Genomic DNA, 10,758 nt, shown 5'->3' on the forward strand with positions numbered 1-10,758 from the left:
TTCTTGCATGCCTTCCCCTAAGACTACCTCTCCTCACCTCTGCCTCCTGGTCAACCTTCCACACTCAGCCACCTCTTCCTGGAGAGACCCCTGTTATCTGCAGACTGGCTCGGAAACTTCTCAGCACCATCTGTCACAGAGCTTATGGAAGCACAGTTTGCTTCCACTTCTGTTTCTCTACTCAGCAGTGAGCTTTTTGAGGCTGTATGGAATTCATTCTTTGAACCCTGGGCTCTGCAATGTCAGCAAACAGTTGGTGTTCAATAAATGTTGATTCTGTGAATGCTGTTCACATAGGTTAGAGCTGTTGGAGGAACTTGGGATTAGCCAGAGAGTACTCAGGAATTCTCATGGGTATTCCAGAGTGTGGAGATCGCAGATACTCCAGAGAATAAGGCAGCTGCTTCCAGGCCCTTCAGTCTAACCTCAGTCTGTGGCCACCTTATCTAAGCCCTGCCTTTCCTGAATCCCCACTGTCCCCTACTGGGTCACCACCTCTATTCCTATCCATTCCTCCAGTTGTCCTCCTGGATCTGGGAGAGTCAAACCTAGATCTAGGGCCCTGCCTTGTGTGGAGGATTGAAAGACGGTGAGATTGAAAATAGTGGAGGGTCTGGATCTCAGTTTTGTAGATTCAGAAACCGGAAATTTTAAAAGATAATTTATACTTCATGTATATTAGGATGACTGCTATTAAAAAAAAAAAAAAAAAAAAACAGAAAACAACAAGTACAAGTAAAGAGGTGGAGAAATCTAGAACCCTGTGCACTGCTGCTATAAATGTAAACTAGTGCAGCCATCATGGAAAACAATGGCCCTCAAAAAATTAGAAACAGAACGGCCCTATGATCCAGCAATAACCCTGCTGGGTATGTATCCAAAAGAATTGAAAGCAGGGTCTGAAAGACTTTTGCACACTCTTTTCAACAGCCACGTTTAGCTATTATAATAGCCTAAGGTCCCAAATGTCCATCAGCAAGTGAATAGATAAACAAAATGAAAGGAAATTTTAATGCATGCTATGACATGGATAAACGTTAAAGATATTATGCTAATAAGTGAGTCACAAAAAGCAAATACTGTATGATTTCACTATATGAGGTATCTTGAGTAATCAAGGGCTTATTCCCTGGTGGCTAAGACAGTAAAGAATCTGACTGCGACGTGGCAGACCTGGGTTTGATCCCTGGGTTGGGAAGATCCCCTGGAGGAGGGCATGGCAACCCACTCCAGTATTCTTGCCTGGAGAATCCCATGGACAGCAGCAGAGCCTGGCAGGCTACAGTCCGTGGGGTCCCCAAAAGGTCAGACACAACTGAGTGACTAAGCACAGCAGAGCAGAGCACAGCACAGAGGAGTCAAACTCACAGATAGAGGAAGTAGAAAGGTGGTTGCCGGGGGCCAGGAGGAGGGGCAGCTGGGAGCTGTTGTTTGTGAATGGTATAGTTTCAGTTTTGCAAGATGAAAAGGTTCTGCAGTTTGCATAACAATGTGCACACACCTGACGCTGCTGAACTGCAGGCTTTAAAGTGTTCAGGGTGATGGACTTCACGTTGACGCTGCTGAACTGCAGGCTTTAACGTGTTCAGGATGATGGACTTCACGTCGGGCTTATGTTGCCATAGTTTTCTAAAAGAGAATTTCATTTGTGAATAAAAAATACATGCAGGAAACCAAAAAAATAGAAAAGAATACACAGTAAAAAGTCTCCCTGTCTCCTGTCTCCCATTCTCCTGGTTCCTATTTCTCTACCTGCCTTTAAAAATGTATTAACCATAAAGGACAGAAACCATATACTGGGCTCACTTCAAATAGCACAGGAAAAGCATTTCACAAAGTCCAAACCCTTTCACGATAAAAACACTCAGCAAAGAAACAGAAGGGTACTTCCTCAATCTGATAATGGGCATCTACACAAAACCCACAGCTAACATCATACTCCGTGGTGAAAGACTGAAAGTTTTTCCCCTTAAGATTAGGGACAAAACAAAGATGTCTGCTCTCACCACTTCTATTCAACATTATACTGGACGTTATATCCAGGGTGATTTTGGGGAGAAAAAAAGTCATCCAGTTTGAAAAGGAAGAAGTAAAACTATCTCTATGTTCAAATGACATGATCTTATGTATGTAAAATCCAACGGAATTCATAAAAACACTAACAGAGCTAATGAAAAGTTCAGCAAGATTGCAGGATACAAGAAGAATGTGCAAAAATCAGTTATATTTCCTATACAATAACAATGAACAATCAAAAATGGAATTAAAACAATTCTGTTTACACTAGCATCAAAAGGAATAAGCTTAATAAGGATTTTCCTGGCAGTCCAGTGGTTAAGACTCCTTGCTTCCAATGTAGGGGGCCTGTGTTTGATCCCTGGTCAGGGAACTAAGATCCCACATGCCTCATGGCAAAAAAAAAAAAAAAAAAACCTGTAGGAATAAGTTTAACAAGAGTAAAAGACTTGTACACTGAAAACTACACTGAAAGAAATCCTGTGTTCATGGATTGGAAATCTTAATTTTGTTAAGATGGCAATATTCCCCAAATTCAACACAATCCCTATCAAAATACTACCTGCCTGCTCTGTAGAAGTTGACGAGCTGATCCTAAAATTCATACAAAACTTCAAGAGACCCAGAATAGTCAAAACAGTCTTGGAAAAGAACAAAGATGGTAGACACACTTTTTCATCTCAAAACTTACTACAAAGCTACAGTAGTCAAGACTATGTGATATTGGCATTAAGAACAGACACATAAATCAGAGGGATAAATCTGAAAGTCCAGAAATAAATCCATGCTTTTACGGTCAATTGATTCTGACAAAGGTGCCAGGATAAATCAATGGGGAAACAATCTCTTCAACAAATGGTGCGGGGACAATTGGATATCCACGTGCAACAGAATGAAATTGGATGCCTGTCTCCTACCACTGACAAAGATTAAGTCAAAATGGATCAACAAATGTTACAACTGTAAACTCAAAGAAGACAATGTAAGCAAAAATCTTCCTGATCTTACAGGAGGCAAGGGTTTCCTAGATACAACACCAAAGGCATAAGTTACAAAAGAAAAAAGAGACACACTGGACTTCAGCAAAATAAAAAAAATTAAAAAAAAAAACTTTTGTGTTGCAAAGGACACCATCAAGAAAGTGAAAAGATAATAATATATACTGCGAGAAAATATTTGCTAATCATACATCTGATAAGGGATTAACATCAGGAATGCACAAAGAATTCCTATAACTCAACAACAAAAATGAAAACAAAACACCCAGTTAAAAAACGAGCAGAGGGTTTGAATAAACATTCTCCAAAGAGATATGACAAATACTGAGTAATGAAGAGATGCTCAACGTCATTAGCCATCAAGGAAACGCACATCAAAAGCACAAGAAGATACATCTTCACACCCACTGGGATGGCAGTAATCAAAAAGTCAAATAATAAAATGAAATGGTGAGGATGTGGAGAAATTGGAGGACGAGTATACTACTGATGGGAGTGTAAAATGGTGCAGCTGCTCTGGAAAACGGTCTGGTAGTTCCTCAAATGGTTAAACACAGAGTTACCACATAATTCAGCCAATGCAGTCCTAGGTGCATTTAGCCTAGAGAAATGACAGTGATGTCAGGAGTTCCCTGGTGGCCTAGTGGTTAGGATTCCAGGCTTTCACTGCATTGCCCGGGTTCAATCCCTGGTTGGAGAACTGAGAGCCTGGCAAGCCACACAGCACAACCAAAATGAAAAGAAGGAAGGAAAGGTGAAAGAAAGAAAGAAAATGTTCATACAAAAACTCACACATGAGGAACTTCCCTGGTGGTCCAGGAGTTGAGAATTCTCTTTGCAATGCAGGAGATGCGGGTTCAATTCCTGGTCAGAGAACTAAGATCACACATGCCACAAAAGACCCCCTTGATGCAATTAGATCCAATGAAGCCAAATAAGTATTTTAAAAAAACCATACACCAGACTGTTCATAGCAGCATTATTCCTACCAAAAAAAAAAAAAGAAAACAGCCTAAATGCCTAACAGCTAATGAATGGATGAATGAAATGTGTTCTCTCCAGATATGGGCATGTAATTCAGCAATAAAGAGAAAGTACTTATCTATGCTACAATATGGATGAATTTTGAAAATATGTTAAGTAAAAGAAGATGCAAAATACCACGTACTTTATGTTTCCATTCATACGAAATATCCAACATTAGCAAATCTTTAGAGACAGGAAATAAGTAGTTTCCAGGGACTAAGGGAAAAGGGAAATGGGGAGGGGACTGCTGATGGTATAGGGTCTCTTCTGAGGTCACAAAAATGTTCTAGAATTAGATAGTTGTGATGGTCACACAACTTTGTGAAGATACCAAAAAACAAATAAACAAAAAACCCACCCCACTGAACTGTACACTTTAAAAGAGTAAGTATTAAAAAAATAATAAAATAAAATAAAATAAAATAAAAGAATAAGTATTATGGTATGTGAATTTTATCACAATTTAACAGTCCATGTAAAAATATGCTAACCTGTAAATATAAGCTGGGAAGAAATACAGCTCTCACTGGGTCAGCACCAGCTTATTTGCAGATCTACTATGGAAGCTGAATCAGCAGGTTGCTTGGGACTTCCCTCGTGGCCCAGAGGCTAAGACACCACACTCCCAGTGCAGGGGGCCCGGGGTTCCGTCTCTGATTAGAGAACTAGATCCTGCCTGCCGCAACTAAGAGTTCAATTGCCACCACTGGTGGCTCAGATGGTAAAGAATCTGCCTGCAACATGGAAGACCCGACTTTGATCCTAGGTTGGGAAGATCCCCTTGGAGAAGGAACTGACAGCCCACTCCAATATTCTTGCCTGGAAAATCTCATGAACAGAGGAGCCTGGTGGGCTACAGTCGATGAGGTCAAAAAGAGTTAGACAGATCATCACAGATGGGGCTAGACACAGATGGAGGTTCGAGGGACTTTTGCATTAGACACGTTTCCTCATAAGCAGCTGCTCAGAACTGTTTAAATATGCAAGAAGATTCACTGGCCCTCAGTACTACAGAGTGCTGGCTACCCTGACTCTCAGCTCTTCAGGACTGGCTTGACCCAGCAGCTCAAAGATGTCATCCTATACTTGCTTCTTGCTCTTTCCCCATTTCTCCATGTCAGTTTCATTCTCAGAGCAACTTTCATCCTGGTGGCAAAACCTCTTTTTGCAGTTCAAGCAGTGACCCCCATGTCTACACATCTTAGTCCAGAAGGAGCTAGGAAACATCTTTTCCAGCAGCCGCAGCCAAAAAGAAGTCCCCTCCACTGTCCTTGGGTTCGAGGCCCACTCCTGGGCTGACGCTGCTCTATGAGGGCCTGGGCCACCCGTCCCAGCCCCAGGCCCAGTTCATACCCAAAGAACCATTAGGGAAGTGCCCAGACAAGAGAAGGGTCATAGGAGACAACCACAATAGCCAAGAAAGTCAAATTCTCTTTTTCTTTTTATTATTTATTTGGCTGTGCTGGGTCTCCGTTGCGGCATGCGGGATCCCTGATCTTCATGCAGCATGAGGGATCTCTTAGTTGTGGCACCTTTTTCGTTGTCATTGTTCCACATTCCAACTCTCGGTTGCAGCATTTGGCATCTAGTTCCCTGACCAGACGTAAGTAACGCAGGTTCGATCCCTGGGTCGGGAAGATCCCCTGGAGGAGGGAATGGCAACCCACTCTAGTATTCGTAACTGGAGAACCCCATGGACAGAGGAGCCTGGGAGGCTACAGGCCCTAAGGTCACAAAGAGTCGGACACAACTGAGCGACTTAGCACAAGATCACCCCTGACCAGAGGGCTTCCCAAGTGGCGCTAGTGATAAAGAATCCACCTGCCAATGCAGGAGGGATGTGAGACTCTGGTTCGATCCTGGGTTGGGAAGATCCCCTAGAGGAGGAAATGGCAACGCACTCCCAAGCCCTCTGCATTGGGAGTGCAGAGTTTTAGCCACGGAACTACCAGGAAGTCCCTCAAATTCTTAATTTCCTTTCCTCATCTGCATGGGGGTATATCAGCTCTACTTTACAGGTTCAAGCACGACAGTTCTGTGCTGTGGCCAATGCGACCTGGGCAGAATATCCCCTCCAGGGCTGTTTTCTTTTCAGTGAAAGTAAGGGCTGAGTCACTTGGTGATCAAGCCGCTTTTCCTGTTCCTCCCAAGGTCCTTTTCTCTGAAAGGAGCTGCAATGGCCAGATAAGACCAGCAGATGGCAGTCCTGAGGCATGTCCTCGTTCTGGTAGAGCCTGGGAGCCGCAGCTGCAGAGAGCCAAGCTGGGCCTCTTCAGCCAGAACCTGTGGTCTCCTGTGCCTTTTTGGGAACCCACCTCTCAGATGGCAGCAGGGCCAGCTTCATGAGCATGCCACCCACACTTAGAAGGGCCCTGGGACTGGTTTCAGCCCTGCCGCCTTGGAGTCTTACTAACTGTTGAACAGGAGCCCTCACTTTCACTTTGCGGTAGGCCCTAAATTATAGTGCTGGGTGGCAGGACTCACTGCTACTTCCCAGAGACGGGCTGGGCCTTTCCCCTTGCTATGCCTTCCATCAGCCTTCCCGGGGCTCCTGATTGTGCTGGTCTCCTCAGCTCACTGTCTGCTGGGAAGCCCAGAAAGTGTAAGGGCCCAACGTGGGGAGGATGAAGATCCCAAGGGGGGGAGACCGGGACCCCAAGGGGAAAGGGCGGAGACCCCACGTGGGGAGGGCTGGGACCCCACAGGGGAGGATGGAGACTCTAAGGGGAAGACAGGGACCCTACATGGGGAAGACGGGGACCCCAGGGGGAGGACAAGGACCCCAAGGGGGAAGGACAGAGACCCTATGTGGGGAGAGCGGGGACCCCATGTGGGGAGGGCGGAGACTCTAAGGGGAAGGCAGGGATCCTACATGGTGAGGACAGGGACCCTAGTGGGGAGGACAGAGACTAAGGGGAAGACAGGGACCCTACATGGGAGGATGAGGACCCCAGGGGGGAGGACGAGGACAAGGGGGAAGGCTGGTGACCCCACATGGGGAGGGCGGGGACCCCATGTGGGGAGGGCAGGAACCCCACGGGGGAGGACGAGGACTCCAAGGGGGAAGACAGGGACCCTACGGGGGAAGACAGAGACCCCACATGGGGAAGACCGGGACCTACAGGGGGAGGATGGGGACCCCAAGTGGGGAGGAGGATGGGGATCCCAGGTATGGAGGATGGAGACCCACGTGGGGAGGATGGAACCCCACATGGGATAGAAAAGTCCTCTCTGGTCAAGGTCATCAATGGCCTGGTTGTGGGCCTCGTCTTACTTGTCCCCTCTGGTATCTGACACTCAATTCCTCCATTCCATAGTGTCTCAGGGCTCAGTTCAGGGGCCCTCTCTCTCCTCTGAACACTCCTCGCTCACTGCCCCACAACCATCAGGGTCCCCTAGGCTTCCTTCCACTTTATTAGAAAGTCACTTATTGAGGTGTAATTTACACACAGTGAAACTCACCCTTTCCGATGCACAGTTCAATGAGTTTTAGTAAACACATGCAGTCACAATACAATCCAGAGTATTTCCACACCCCCAAGATTTCTCCCAGGCCCTCACTCCAGCCCCCGGCAACCACCGATCCATTTCCTGTCTCTCTTATTTCACCTTTTCCAGAATGTCATATAAGTAGAATCATACAGCCGGTAGCCTTTTGGGTCTGCCTTCATTCATTTAACATCATGCCACACTCTTGTTTTGTTTTTTGGCCACGCTCACGGCATGGAGGATCTTAGTTCCCCAATCAGGGATCGAACCTGAGCCCCCTGCCTTGGAAGCTTGGAGTCTTCATCACTGGAGCACCAGAGAAGCTCTCACACCCGTTTCTGACTCTCATTTCTTGGTATTCCATGTGCAGCCATCGTTAAGCACCACCCAGAATTCCCTGGCTTCCATGCTTTCACTGCCAAGGGCCTGGGTTCAATCCTTGGTGAGGAAACTGGGATCCCACAAGCCAGATGGCATGTCCAGAGAAATAAATAACAATAAATAAAGCGCCGTTCTCTGTGATGTCACACACTCCCTACCATGGCTCTCTAACAAACTCTGCCTGAAACTCAACGAGGCTCTCAGGTTCCCTCAAACCAGATTCTCTGCCTCACTCTCTCCCTTAGTCACCAAGCTAGAAATCCACGAGGCATCCTTGCCTCTGTGCCTCTGTCTGCTGTCCCCACATCTCCGGATGTCGCCCTCCCCAGTTTCCCCCTTCCCTCCATCTTTTCTGCCTTGGTCCAGGCCAATGCCACTGCAGGGTCTCCTGTCTGGTCTTGTCTCCTCACCCTGGCCCTGGCCCTGGCCTCATCCCAGTCCATCCTGTACCACTTCACGAGGGCAGAAAGCAACCTCCTTGGCCAGGATCTGACCCTGCCTGCCTCTCCAGCCTGACCTCTCTCCACAGCCCCTTCTAAGATGGGGACACTGTCGAAATGAACTGTTGGTGAGTAAGCAGGGTCATAACATAATGGCCCAAAATGTTTACTAATGGTTGCTAAGAAACTGCAAAGTGAAAAAAGCAAAATGCAAAAGTGATCTATTTATTACCTATCATGTACAGAAGGGGAACTAGAAATTATACACATGTGCAAAAAGAAATACGGTAATAAATGCAGCTAAACCAGAAACCAGCAAGATTGCTTACTTGTGGAAGGGGCAGGGTGTGAAGAACGGGGCCAGGGAGAAGGCATATGGGGAGTGACACTTCTCTGTGTAGTTCCGACTTTGTTGTTATTACTTTAGGGCCATGCTGTGTGGCCTGTGGGATCTTGGTTCCCTGACCATGGATGGAGCCCGAGCTCCCTAAGATGGAAGTAGACTGCTAGACCACGAGAGAAGTTCCAGTTCCAATTCTTAGAATCATTACTGTGTTGCAAAAATTAAACAAAATTTTAATCAACAGGCAGTTGGGAATAGGGGAGTGGAGACGACCCAAAGTGGAATATAAACAGAAACAAAAGAGCCCAACTGTGCAACAATGGAGACCATCACGACACTGAGGACACTGGGGGACACTCAGCTGAGCGACTTCAGAAAAGAGTATTTGACCATCTACTCTGGGGAAAAACAGAACAGCATGCACTCTGAGTAGCAGGTTTGTTTTTCACAGAGCTGAGTTAAAAATCCAGAAACTGCTTATGTGTATTTTAGCACTAAGTAAGTAAGTAAATACATGGTGACTAATAAAAGCCAGATTTCTCACTGTCAAAGAAACAAGTTAGAAATAAGGAAGAAGGCACCTCCCTGGTGGTACAGTAGATAAAGAATCCACCTGCCAAGGTAGAGCACACAGGTCGATCCCTGGTCCGGGAACTAAGATCCTGCATGCTTTGGAGCAGCTAAGCCCATGTGCCACAACCACTGTGCCCAAGCTCTAGAATCCTCGAGCCACAAGCTCTAAGCCCACACACTGCTACTGCTGAAGCCCACGCACCTGGAGCTGTGTGTGCTTCACAAGAGAAGCCACCACAGTAAGAAGCCCTCGCACCGCAAGAAGAGCGCCTGCTGAAAGCAGCAAGAGGAAGCCATGCAAAGCAATGAAGACCCAGCATAGCCAAATAAAAAGAGTAAAGAAGGAATGAGGGTAGGCTAAAATGAACACCATGATGTTGAACTGGAACTGGGGGCACCAGTGTGAACTCATGGTTTTCAAAAATATATATTGATAAGATATAGAAATAGCTTTGGATGAGAATGTGTGTGCATATATGCTTCCTAACTCTGACAACTGAGATGGCTTGCAACTCATATTGCCCAACACCAGTGAACTCACCCAGCTCCTAGATCTTGGCGTCTAAAGCCATTCTCCAATAACAGGCACCAAGACTCCTCGGAGAAATGGCTATTTCCAGGGCTGTGGCAAGGAAAGTACAAGATGAGCCGCCAACATCTTATGGGGTCGGAAGGGAAGGAAGAGCTCAAAGAATAATGGGGGGCATACTGGGACATATCAGTAGACCCAAGGAGGCAACCTGAATGTCCCGTCCCCATGCCAAACCAGGGACAATACAACAGACAAAACAATGCTAGTAATGGGTGATAATCCATAGAATAAGAACCTACAGAATAAAATAAGAATCTGCAGATCCACATCAATATAAATATTTGAATGAGTGAAGAAATAAATAAATAAAGGCAGCGGAATTCCCTGGCAGTTCAGTGGTTAGGATTCCATGCTTTCACTGTGAGGGCCCAGGTTCAATCCCTGGTCAGGGAACTAAGAGTCCCACAAGCCAAGTGGTGTGGCTAAAAAAAAATAAAGTAAAAAATAAATAAAATAAAGGAGGGTGGAGGAAAAATCCTTTCTCATGGTAGACTCTAACCCATAAATGTAAAATGAGGAAACCTGAAAACCACCACTTGGCAAATACCCTGGTAATAACAGTGTCAGCACATTAAAAAGCAGAGACATTACTCTGCCAACAAAGGTCCGTCTGGTCAACACTACGGTTTTTCCAGTGGTCATGTATGGATGTGAGAGTTGGACTATAAAGAAAGCTCAGCCGTGGGGAGTGAAGTGGAGGTCAGAGAGACAGGGGAGCCCCTATTACATGGGGCTCTGTGGTCCCATGTTAGGTGAGAAGTTTGGGAGTTTCTTCCTTCGATTTTTTGTGTGTGTGTGTGGTAAAATACACAAAACAAAGTTTACCGTCTTAATTTTTTTCAGTGCACAGTTCGATGTTATAAAATATGTTCATGTTATGCAATTAACACTACCATATAT

The sequence above is a fragment of the Bos javanicus genome, chromosome 2, assembly GCF_032452875.1.
Source record: "Bos javanicus breed banteng chromosome 2, ARS-OSU_banteng_1.0, whole genome shotgun sequence".
NCBI classification, from domain to species: Eukaryota; Metazoa; Chordata; class Mammalia; order Artiodactyla; family Bovidae; genus Bos; species Bos javanicus.